The sequence below is a fragment of the Buceros rhinoceros genome, unplaced genomic scaffold, assembly GCF_000710305.1.
Source record: "Buceros rhinoceros silvestris isolate BGI_N320 unplaced genomic scaffold, ASM71030v1 scaffold23629, whole genome shotgun sequence".
NCBI lineage: Eukaryota > Metazoa > Chordata > Aves > Bucerotiformes > Bucerotidae > Buceros > Buceros rhinoceros.
The window spans coordinates 758-13,634 of record NW_010433599.1 but is presented as its reverse complement, the minus strand read 5'-3'; the positions used below and the strand labels follow the sequence as shown (position 1 = coordinate 13,634).

At 41.6% G+C, this 12,877-nt stretch overlaps 1 pseudogene; it reads right to left on the bottom strand.

The window, feature by feature from the left end:
• Positions 1 to 2,636: 2,636 nt before the first annotated feature.
• On the bottom strand, positions 2,637 to 2,900 carry LOC104500521 (annotated as a pseudogene).
• Positions 2,901 to 12,877: the final 9,977 nt, after the last annotated feature.

Sequence of the window (12,877 nt, the reverse complement as noted above, 5' to 3'; positions counted from 1 at the left end):
CTTTCCTTCAGTAATCAGTAATTAGCAATTCTGGGAATACAAAACTGTTGATCAAGAAATAAATAATCCAAAAGAACAACCCGGATGTAAGATATTATGAACTGGCTCCTTACAAATACATCATAACAGAGATACTTTATATGAAAGTATTATTACAGATGGCAGTGGCATAAAAAAATTCTTCTCTAGTAATTACATTTATACATTTATATGTATATCTATATAATATAGGAATATATTTACGTAAGTCATGTTTTAAATTAGAAATGTTTAAATTACCAAGCCTCATCCAACTACAAAAAGAACTTTCTCAGTAAAGGTCATTTATTCTACTTACATAAAGCCACCATTCCTAAACAAGACAGAAAGGACTTGAAATTAAAACACAATCAACTGATCTTGGAGTTCTTTAAAGGAAGAAAAACATTCTTTCACATAGCTCCCCCTCAGGACCATATAACTAGCAGCAGATCTATCATTTTACCTTGAAAACTCCAGGAATATCTTTGCTATGTCCCATTCCTCTCAAACTCAAGAGATCCTCTTTTCAAGCCTTTTCAAAGCAAATAATTTCCCAGACTGCTAGGTCACTAGCACAGACAATAGGACCCTTATTAAAATAACAGTTTGGGTGATTGAGGTGTTAATGCCAACAAAGCAAGAGGCCCACTAATGGCATAAAAATTAAGCAGAGCAGCGCTTTTTTGATCATGACATTTGACAGCTTGTCAAAATCCTGATTCACAAAACACAGGCTTCCTCTAACCCCGCACAAACACAAAAGCTAGATCTCTATCTTAAAAGCACTTAACAATTTCTACTGGAGATACTAACTGTGAGACAGGCCAGAAAGACATTTTCCTCCACATCTACATGCAATTTTCCTCTATGTGCAGCTCCTTAGCACTTCAAGTGGTGTGAATTTTTCTTAGCTTTAAGAAAACCCAAGAAACTCTTCGTACCTGGGGTCCTACAGCCTAATATTCTGCTGTTCTGTTCAACTGAGGCAAAAGTCAATATAGAAAGTCCCACTGATCACAGCACAGCAGTAGTAACTTTCACTCTGCCTTAAGATTTGTAGGACTCAAAACAAGGTTATTTGTGCACAGCCCTTGAGCACCTCCAGTTTGCCACAGCTGCATACACTTGAGAGCTCCACAAGCACCCATGACCAGAAAGAGACCTGGCTCCGCCGAGCAGAGAACCTTAGAGCTTCCTAGAAGTGCTGCTCTCTGGATTTTATAAGGCATTTGAAGTGGTTAATTTAAATACTTGTACCTTCTCCTTCTTCACTCAGTTCCAGATTAAACCTGATTCAGGAAAGACTTAACATCAAGCTCAGGGGGAGCATAATTCAAAAAAATGCCAAAATAATTAGAAAGTTTTAAGTAAAAGCAAAGTGTTCAATGGAGCCACAGGGTCTCACACTCACAGAAACTCAACAGCAGCTGTAAATCATTTAAAGAAGTGACTGGAAGATGGGTGGGTAAGAAAAGCAATAATTAAAAAATAATTATAAATCAAGCGTATATAGATCCATTAGAAGACTATGCCCCTAGCTGGGGCAGGGTTTGGGTACAAACACTATACGGTTTCAACTCATCTTCAAGCCTAAACTTTAAACTTAACTTGTGGGAGAAACTATTAAGTGGACAGATACTTCAAGTTCGTGAGCCAGCTCCTCTGAAACTGAAGAGAAGTTTAAGAGAATATTAGCCTCCTATTTTCTGTTTGAGATCTTTTCTTTTTATGCAAAGCAGAAGAATCTTCCAAACTGGAATTCCAGCTGGAGCCCTGTGGTACTTTAAAACACAGCAATCTGAGCCTACCTTTTTAAAAATACCAAGTAATTCATGGGGACACAGAGGGTTTAAGCACCATCAGGATAAATTGCATTTGCACTGTAGCGTTTAAGTCATTTGCCAGCAAGTAGACTAAAAGAAAGCACTTGCTTTCCATGAAAGGAACACCAGGAGCCACTGACAATTGCTTGGCCTTGGGTTTGCCACTCTGCAGATCAGATAATTTGATTTTAAACTGGGTTAGGATGTTGTAATTCAAAAAGGCTGAAAACATCCCATGACTGGGTGCTTGAGCAGCGGGAGCCTCCAGCTTACCTGCACAATTTCTCTTCCTATGTGTTTTACCAAGAAGTCATGTCAGCAGAGATGGTTTAAAGCATCTCTCCATCTGCAATTCCCCAAGGACTCCTGGATAGATGAAGTGAGCTGGCTTGGCACTGCTGAGCACCATAAGTTGTGGGAAGACACAAGTATCTTATCTGGAGGACATAAGCTGATAGTAGAAGCTGTGTGTAGATGTCACTCACTGGGCACTCACTGAATTTCTTCACCTACTAGTGCTTACTGAAAAAGCACTTCTAAAGAATTCCAGACCTCACTTGGGTTTGTTGCAGTTTAATACACAGACCCCTGAGAATGTAGAACAGCTGCTTAGAAACCTATCAGGAGTCTCACCAGCTGAGCAAGATAGCCATACAGAGAGAACTTATTTCAGCTGTACTGCAGGGATACAAGCGATACAGCCACACAAAACTTATAACCAATCAAAATCTATATTGATTCAAAAATCTACTTCCAAACAAGCTATTTTATACCACCATATCTTTACTGGAATTAATATAAAACATTTTTGAAAACAGTGGCACTTACCCAAATCTGCAGTTTCACCCGCTTGTCATTCCTATAAACTGTTTTCACTTTGAAGTCAATTCCTACTGTGCTAACGAAGGCTGGTGTGAAAGTGTCATCGGCGTATCTGAAGAGGAAGGATGTTTTGCCCACGCTGCTGTTGCCAATGATCAGAAGTTTGAACATGTAATCAAAATTCTGATCTGAAGTATCTTTCTGCCTGTATCTGGCATCTGTTACTGAAGCCATCTAAGAAAATAACAAACATTGAAAAAGAACAGATTTAAGAGCAGTTGAGCATTTGTTTTCCTTAGCTGTGTACCATATGTTTAGCTTATCTCTCTTCTTTCTAATATCATAACCGCTATATCTGCTGAATGAACAGGAACACACTTTGAAATCTTCTTTTAAATCCTGGCTTTAAATTTCTATCATCCGCTCGTACTGTTAAGATTTCCAAACCCAAGAAATACACCTGTTGTGCCGCTTTGTGTTTAAAAGAATAACAGATGGCTATAGCAGATCATTCAAACACTAGTGGGGAAACAGCGTTCTTCACTCCTCTGGCAGAGAGCCACTTCTGTGGCTCCAATAAACTGCAGTACTGCAACCAAGAACCACAATCTTTGACAGCGCATCCAACTATGCACTTCAGTAAGCAGCCTCCAAGGCAGGGAAACCTAAGTAATTCCTTTTATGACTGCTAGGGAAAAAACCTGCATTTCTAGCACAGGCACCACCACCACTTTATCCTCCGAAAATTTCTGTCCTCAACATTTACCGGAAGAAGAAAGAAAAGAAAAAAAAAAGCAATGGGAAAAGATGAAACATCAGGAATTTCAACCAACAACTTTTAATCCATCCAACACCTACCTGCTCTCAAGACTTCAATTAAAATAAACAGCACCTGCATAAAATATCAGGGCTCAGTGGGGCTGCAGGCAGTGTTTGGAAGAGATAAATTATCCCTTATGAGGGAGGTGAGAGCTGGGGATGTTAGTGAGTAGAGAGAGGGGAAGATACAGCCTCAGAGAGCTCTCCTTCTCTTCTGACCCTGAACTGGAGTCAGAAACCAAAAAACAACTGCGGAATCTGAAATATCAAGGTGGGTGGAACTCACTGAGCAGCCCTGGCTGCTTTAACACATGCAGCTCAAACACTCTAGCAAGTCCCTGCCTTTTCATCCCTGTTTATATAGAGTAAAAGACAACTACACAGAGGAAGTTACTGGGGGTGGGGGGAGGGGAGGGGCAGACAGGGGAAGAAACTTTATCTTTTTATAGATATACCACACTTTTCATTTGTAATGCCCTTTCAAAATCTACCCTACGTCACACAGGCAAAGGTCTTGATGACTCCTTACCCCTCAGGGGCTTAAGCAAACTGGGACAATGACAGCATGGGTCTGATTAGCAGCCACTCGTCCACCAAACTAGGACACAGGCTTCTTGCGTGCAGTGTCAGGAAGCACTGAGAGGAAACCAAAGTCTCTTCTTCCCCCAAAGAAATCCAAAGAAGTAAGTTCATCTTCCCCTCAACTCAAGATCTGTGGGCATCTTTGGGAACAAAATTCCCACCATCTACTCTCACCATGTGCCCAAATACTTTCCTTCTTGGCAAGCCTCACCTGCACACAGGACTTCACTCACTGAAAAAAAACAAAACAACACAGTTCAAAACTCACTGTAGTTAAACAGCAACGAACCAAAATGCTGCCCAAAGGCAATTTGAATGGGGATGACAATTTAACTTGAATTCCCATCAGAGGGGAAACAAACCAAAGCCAAACCAGTTTAAACTTCAGTAAAATCTGCACAGTGGTTTATCTCTGACTTTCTCACACAAAAAAGGGCTGGTGCAGCAGACATTTTGTTCACAGACTGCGTTAACAAGGACAGTTTCTGAAGACCTTTATCCATAGCTCAATAGCCAACAGCTGCACTGAATGCAGTAAAAGCTTCCCACCAATAATTCTCTGTAGGATACAACAAAATTCTGACACGAGCGCTTCTGAACTTCAGCTGCTACTCAGTAAGACTACGGTCCTTTGCAAGCACTCCAGAAAACACAAGTACAAATTTTCTTCTCACCAGTGTATCAGCAAAGGGCTCTTCTACCCATGCCTTGTGGTTCTTAACAGGAATTTCTAAAATGAAGAATTCAACATCCAAGTGACTAGCACACATACGCACGCAGAGCAACGCACTCACCGTCTCAGTTCAAATGTTAGAAATCTCAGCTGCAGAAATTACAAATCCAGATGATTAGTTGATTTGTACCATCACTAAGCTGGAAGACAGTAAGAATTTCACTATCTGAGCAATTTATCTTCCTCACACATATAGTTTCCACAAATGCCTCCGAGAACACATGTGCACTTAAGAGAAAAAAAATTAAAAATCTCCACTTCCCCATTCCACTCACAGAGGCTTGAAAAAAGTGAGATGCCTTCATCACTTGAAGCTTGGTCATGTAAAGATTCAGAGGCAGACCTTTAACAAAGAAGTATTCCACTAATCATACTGGAATCAATATCTTCTTTCTACCCCTGCCTTCACAGAATCCGTCCACACGCTCCAAGCTGATCTTTTAAATGAAACAGTGCTGCTTCTATTAACCCCCCCTAGACTGATATAATCAAAAGTGTACCTGGCTACAACCGCAACTTTCAAATCTCAGTTTAAAAAGTAATTACAGAATGTGGCCAGCTAGAGCAGCTTTGTTAGAAGCACAATGCAGAAAACAAGATCAAATGATACTTGCACAGCACGCGGGGCTGTTGTCATAGAAGCACAACACTCACCGGCCTGCGCGTGCCACTGTGCTACGCTGAAGATGCTGCACATTGGCTCCTTGAATCATTAGAGGCAGTGTCGGAGCACAAGAATTCTGAAAAAAATTCCACCCCCTTGCTTAAATTTGACTTTTTCCTTTCCTCTCCTCCAGTCAAAAGAGTGAAACTGAAAGGACTTTAGTACTAATTACTGATCACTCCTCCGACTGCAGATCAGTACTGAGGCTGTACTCCACCAGCATTTGGACTGAAAGCATTCACAGGGCTGCCCCTGAATTTTTCCTTGAATCCTGAAGCCAGGAACAAGCAGACCTTTCTGCCAATTCTCCTCCCTTGCCGCCTTCTTCCCCACTTGTAGTCACACCCTGCTCCAAGTGCTCCCCAGTTACACTAGTCTTGAGGACCACGCAGAGAGCTAGTGGAACAGAGATTCCAATCAAAAATAAATCCTCCTACAACTTCTCCTGTTTTGCAGGGCTGTTTTTAAAGTTGGTTCAGTTTCTGCTCTAGCACAGCTGAGGGAGCCAAATGGAGGGGACCGAGCGGTGGGAAGCAATAGCAGTTGTTATGCTACTGAGAGAAACGTCCAGGAAACCACATCTCCTGCAGGTCCCCCACATCTGGCTGAGCTTCAGCAGTGGAAGGAAAAGGTGACAACACACCAGCGGGGGACAGCTCCCATAGCCATTGCCCCCAGAGGATTTTATTCTGTGCTTGGTGAAAAGACATTTAGCTGGCAGAGTAACCCTCGCTGTCTGGATACACAGCTACATGCGCTCTTTGCTTAGGAGGACGCCAAATACAGCAGCACCTCTGCTGTTTTATAAGGACATGCAGATGAACTAGGGCTTTGTTACAGAAGACCAAGACAAATATCACTGGCATGCAGAGAGAAAAGGAGAGGCTCGTGACTGTTTCCATTTTGACTGGCTTGGAATAATTCTCCAGGAAATACCTATACAGGAAGAAGAAAAAGCTGCCAATCGGATTGTCCTTGAGAACACTTCAGTATGAGACCTTGCACCTTGTAGTTCTTTGCCTGGGTAGCCCAATTCTTTGCAGCTAAGAGCATAGTAATATTGACAACCTCTTTTTCCCATGTGCTTTAGCAAAGAGAACAGGTCTCAAAAATATTCACTTCCAACTAGTTTTGCGAGAATAGGCAGTTGTGGAGCTATGAGATACCTTATTATTTCCCTATTGAGGGAGAAGCCTGCAGTGTGAGCTAATCTTTTTATGAGACAAACCCCATAGGAGGAGGATGCTACAAATGATCTAAAGCAATAAAATCTTAATCAGAGCTTATTAGCCACTAAAGAATATGTTCCTCAGTCAAGTTGGCTCTCCTGTCTTTATTTTCTACTTTGGTCTAATTAAGTTGAAAAAAAAAAGAGGAGCCTATCACTCTAAGACACCTCCATGGGAAACCAGCCTTTGCTGCTTTCAGTACTCACTGAAATGTGTCACACAGATGCCTCCACGCTGCTGTGCTCTTTAATTTTTGACCAACATCATAGAGAAGAATCAAACTGGTTTGTAGTGCAACACAAACCCTCAAAGTGTTAGTGCTCTTACAGATCACTGAAAGTGGTCACTGCTGCCCCAGTTCTGCAGTATTTACTGCCCACAGCCAGCTTCTGTGAGAAGCAGTACATGAACTGTCTGAAGCTGATGGTGTTGGCTAGCAATCAACTGGCCTATCTCACCATCCATTTCTTTCCAGAAAAAAACTCTAGTGTTGAATTCAAGTGTTGCCAGATTTCATCATTTTGGCTACAAACTAATGTAGGACTGTTCTTCTCTATGCTCTCACAGGCAAAAAACAAGAAATCTGATCATTGGACCTTGGAAGTTCAGGCATCTCTGTTTTACAACCGCATGAGCCTGTTCACAGACACAGCTGTTGCTGCACCCCATTCTCTGTCACAACACTGCAAGGAAGAAATCTGAATTCAGAAGAGAGTCTCCCTGTCTGCTGTCAGTCACCTCAGTCAACCATGAAAAACAGTCAGACTGATGGAACTTATACTTGGAACTACACACAAAGACATATCTGCAATTTCAACTTGGTATGAACCTTCGTATTCTGTGTATTATGAGTTCTGCGCATTTCTAATAGTAAAAATGTGTTTTAATACCTGACACTGCTTTATTTTTAAAGCCAAAATTTACCTATGTTCCTATGTTTTCTGTCAGATAGGACCAGTGGCAATTTAGGTCTGCTTAACTGTTTCATCATCACCTTCTAGCACGCACGTCTCTTATCAGGCAAATAAGAAGACAAGGGTGAAACCGCCCCTCTGTGTTTCTAAGAGTCAAAGATCTTACGACAGCATGCTCCCCCAGGCTGGGTCCAGCCTCATTTTGTGTGTGTTGTGTTCAGCAAGCAAGCCTCTGCTGTTTCTCCTGACATGCTATTTTACTGCCTTACAGAGCTATCAGTATTTAACTACTCCTTTACTTCAGAGTCCAAACTTCTTTTTTCTTACTTCTGTATTACTGTTCCTGTGCTCAAGATCAGCCAACAGAAAAAAACTGAGAAAGAAGCAAACGACTGTCAGTCTAGAAGGACTAAGTGGTAACAGCAGGCAACAAGAGAAGGGGCAGTCACAAACACGGCTCTACGGGTTGGACTCCTGGCCATCCACAGACACTGAGGAGTGTTAGACGACGAAAAGGGATTACTAGATACACTTACTTGGTAAAAGCAGAAATAATGAGGCTGAGTAAAGGTAGAAGTTTAAAAAAAACCCCTCACACATAGTATTTAAGTCAATAAATTGTGCTAAAGTCAAACAGATCGCACAAGTGCCAAGGCTCTTGCAGCAACATAGTACGAGAGCATTGTAGGCAGCTCTGAAGAAGCTAAAAGACAGTGGAAACTATTCTGTAACATATGTGGTAGCGAAGAAACAAAAAAGTAGCTAAACCTAAAGATTTCTTCATCTCTAATATCTGCAGCTTAGCAGTAATCCATGACAGACATTACCAACACACAGAGCAACTTCTTTTCAAAACAGTTAATACCTTGTGGGTATTTTTTGTGGGGTTTGTGGTTTGTTTTTTTTCCCCAGCAGTCTTAAAAAGTACATCTACATTAAAAACATTCTAGTTTACACATTACACATCTATGTCAATTTTATATTACAAAACCTCACTCCTTTATGTGCTCTGTGATCTGAAAAAGAAAAAAAATTTCCAGGAATTAAATAAATCCTGAATCAGGTATCTATCAAGTAATGGAATTCATTTTACAGCCAATGCCATGTTGTCCTAAGAATAAAGCCCATAAAGGAAATAAGGCTGCAACCTTAAGGAGTCTTATACAAATGCTAGTACTACAAGAGAGATTTATCAGAAGCAGGAAACATAGTTTGAGCAATTAACATAACTGCTAATAAATATTACAAGCAAGTAATAGTTACCAATTTAGATCTATAATCCATGAGACAGATGGAGGCTTTGATGCGAGTATATGAATCAAGAGAGAGGCCACACTCTTGAACCTGCGATGTAGAAGCAAAAGGATTACAATGTTTACGATAAAGATGGATAATGAGAATATTATGTAAGAGACTAATGGGTAGGTAGGTAAGACTGAACACGCTGCTGTGTAAAGAGCCGAGCTTCCTTCACTGAAGGTAAAGGGGAAAGCCCTGCAGAGTACTAAAAGAATAGAAACAGCGCTTGAGTTAGTGATGAGTATCAAGAATAACAGAAGATATTTGGAGCCATCAGTTTAAAATTTATTAAAGGGAGATTATCTTGATAAATCAATAAAAGTTCCAGGTAAATCCTACAAGTAGATGCAAAACCTCAGACAGGAATCATTACACCTTTCCTGCAGAAAGGCAGCAAAGTACATGGGTTCGAGGAGCAGCTGAAATACATCCATAGGTATTGGCGCTTTGCACAAAGCCTGGGTCAAAGTCTACGGTGCTGCGAAGGCAAACTGCAGTGGGACATGGAAACATCTGCAACTTACAGCACATCTATGCAAAAATAACTGCCTTGAAGTAAGAGTTACTCAGATTTAGAGCAGGAAAACAGAACAGCATAGTCCTCTTTTTCATGGCTAATATAATCTACAGGCCAAGACTGCCTCCGGAGCATTTCCTCTCCAGTAAACGAGGGTAATCCACCATTTGTCATCTTGACTTACATTATCTTGGCTTGTGATGACAGCCAAAACATGGACAAATTCAGACCTTACATAAATAACAAGCTGCAGCCACATGTTCCAGGTCAGGATTTGTCCCTGTTTGATCCAAATTATTTCTCACAATCCTCACAATTGACAATCGCCCCACTTGGCAATAAGACAGCACCTTGCTCTTGCCCAAAGTATTGCACATCTTGGTATCAGTTACATTTCCTGCTGTTCTCACACCCCTGCCCTCTGCGACAGTTGCTCCCTGTGACATCCTCTGGCCCACACTTCAGTACTATCCAGAACTTGATTTTGAGGTGTCATCCAAGTAACTTAATTGATAGATCTAGATCAAAACTCATTCAACAGTGTAAAAAGAAAGAAAATAAAGAAAATTATGTTTATTACTTTAAAAATGGGAGCTACTCATCTTTACAGAAAAAACTAAAACTGATTTATTAATGAGTCTAGAAGCCTTTGCAAGAAGACGCTTATAGTGGATTTGGTCCAGAATTCACACGCTCCAAATGAGCTCCTGACAACTGAAGGATAAAAACCTCAAAACAATGTAGGTGGTTATTTATTATTATTACCCTTTCAAATTTGAGAACATAGGCTTTAATAAGTCTTCTAAGAACTAGCTGGGTGTGGAACAAAAGTCAACAACCTGCAGGTATCATCCCTTTCCCCACCAACTCCCTAGCTTTGCAACTACATTTTGTTACGCAGCAGGCTGGGACTGTTAGAAAGATTTCCTCGAGACAAATGCTTTTGTGTGTCTGCAGCCATGCCTCTCCCATTTCCTGCATAACGTTCAACATCCTTAACACCCATTGCAGAACCACAACAAAACTTTCAGGAAAGAGGAATTAGTCACTCTAATTTTACACTGGCAGAAAGTGTAGAAATGAAAGTCCTTACATTTTTTACTCTCTTTTGGGAGTGTTTTCTTTGTGGCTCTTTTATCATCACATAGTTCCATGCCTCTTGGCAAATACACCACTCCAAAAGGTTCAGAAAAAAATACTTAACAGTACAAAGATCTCGTCTGCTAAAAGGGAGCCACTAACCAAGCCCAGGTCAGCTGTCTCCCAAAGGATGCAAGGAAAGAGGAGATTTACACCCTTGTCATGCCCTCAAGAGCAGATGCAGAGGAAATTTCTGCAATTCCCTGAATGTTCCATCGAGTTTGGGAAGCCCAGGAGCCAGCCAATTTCTAGACTACAGAACTGCTAGTTGAGGCTGACCCTGAATCCAGCCCAGTCACCAGAGAACAGAGGTGAGCTGAAGAGGTTGATTGCTTTTACAAAACTCACTGTCATTAAAGCCCTTGCTTCCCGTTACAAACATTGCAGCGATGACCAAGATAATGGACTTCAGTTCCCTTCTCATCTCCAGCCTTGCAGCTCTGCCTCAGTTTCTCCAAGAACAAACTGGCAATAGTGAAATACTTGTGACTATCTCACTGCTGAATACCCTGAAGTAGCAGCAACATAAAAGCACTCAGAGCAACACACCAGACAATCTGTACCAACTCTGCTAGAAGACACGTGTAACTCCCTGTAGCTGCCCCTTTCCCAGCTGGAAGGCAGGGTGCAGCTACAGCCTGAGTTGGGTTACAGCGGTCCCTGGAGAGAGCCGTGACCATGCTCTCCCACAATAGTGGAACGTAAGGTACATGATGGAACTCATGCTACCTGGAGCCAGAGTGGAGCTGACTGCAGATCCAGGCAGACACCCCTCCACCAGCGTGCAGGAGACAGAGTTACAGATTCTTCTGCATCACCAGGTCATTACCTTTCAGTTATAAGTAAAAGCAAGCTGCTGTCCTAGCCAAATCAGTGACTGAAGACTGGGATTGTCTTGCAGTAATCACCTGTGAACAAGGACCGCATGGAGACAAGGCCAGTTCAGGATGTTTCTGCAGCACAGAAGTTTAATTTGCTGCCTTTTGTCCCCTTCTACCAAGCAGAAAATCTGTGATGAACAAGTTATTTCGCTTCTCTGCGCTGTGATGTTCTCCATGGTGTTCTTACTGCAGAGTAAGCCACCTGCTACCCAGGATTAGAACAGGCGCCCTCGCAATTCCCACGGTTTAATTAGCTAATACTTCCAAACACAAGTCTTATTGCTTACGTCAAAGATCAAATACTACCGCGCTGCAGTAAGCTAAGAACACATTTACCAGAGCTCACTAAATACTGCCAAAATTCAAGCACAAGCTACATTTTTTCAGCAAGAAGCATAACCTTAATGTCAGCCATTGAGAACTGCCTCAGGAAAAACCACCTCCCCGGACTAAACTAGTAACAGAGAACAGACATGGACTCACTGGGAGGGTTAGGTGGTGGACATGGGTGCCCTTCCCTGGCACTACAACCAGCCAGCATGATGCTAGATGCTGAGCCTGTGACCTGCCCATTTTGAGCTGGGGCTGCATCAGATCATGTGAAAATCAAAGCGGCAAAAATTACCTGAAACACATGCAAGTCAGCTAACGTGGCTATTACATGACAATGACAACTCACATGCTAATGAATACTACATGTATTGCTTTGCTACACCCAGATGTAGCAAGAACTACTGCTATTAAAACCTACAGCAAGTAAGTCTTCTCAATTTGTTACCCAAAAATGTATCAGATCTGCAGAGGGCAGCTCAGTTTTGTCAAAATTGCAAAGGAAGCTTGATTTAAAGGTTGGTTTATGTGCCTCTCTTTCGACTTATACTACAAATTGTCCTGATAAAACAGCCTTGAATGCAGTCATCATACCTACGTCATATACAACCACTTCCAGAATAGCAAGCCCAAATAACGGGAAATAAAAGCTTTTTAGTTATACACTTAAATACAGCAGCATATGGATTCAATCTTGTACCCACTATAATCCAATACCAGAGCTCCCATGATCTGGGTACACATTCAAATACAGAGATCAAGACAGTACATTCCACTGTCATTTTTACCCTGGGAAGAAGAAGGAGGAAAAAAACAACACTTAAAAGACGAGGTTTATTTGAACCCAGAGTTAATCCAGGCTACTATGAAGCCATACAAACTGTTATTAGACAACTGAGAGCACAGCACTGGTCAGGAGTGAGTGATGAGGGACGAAGGAGGAGAGCTTGAAACCAGGTTTGCCACCAAGGAAATGCACAGAAACATGAACAAACTTCTGCAGCCACGGTCTCAGGCCAAGGGAAAATGCAGGTTAAGACAACACCACCACCCCTTTTTTTTTTTTTTTTTTTGGTCGGGTTAGTTTTATTTTAGGTCAGATC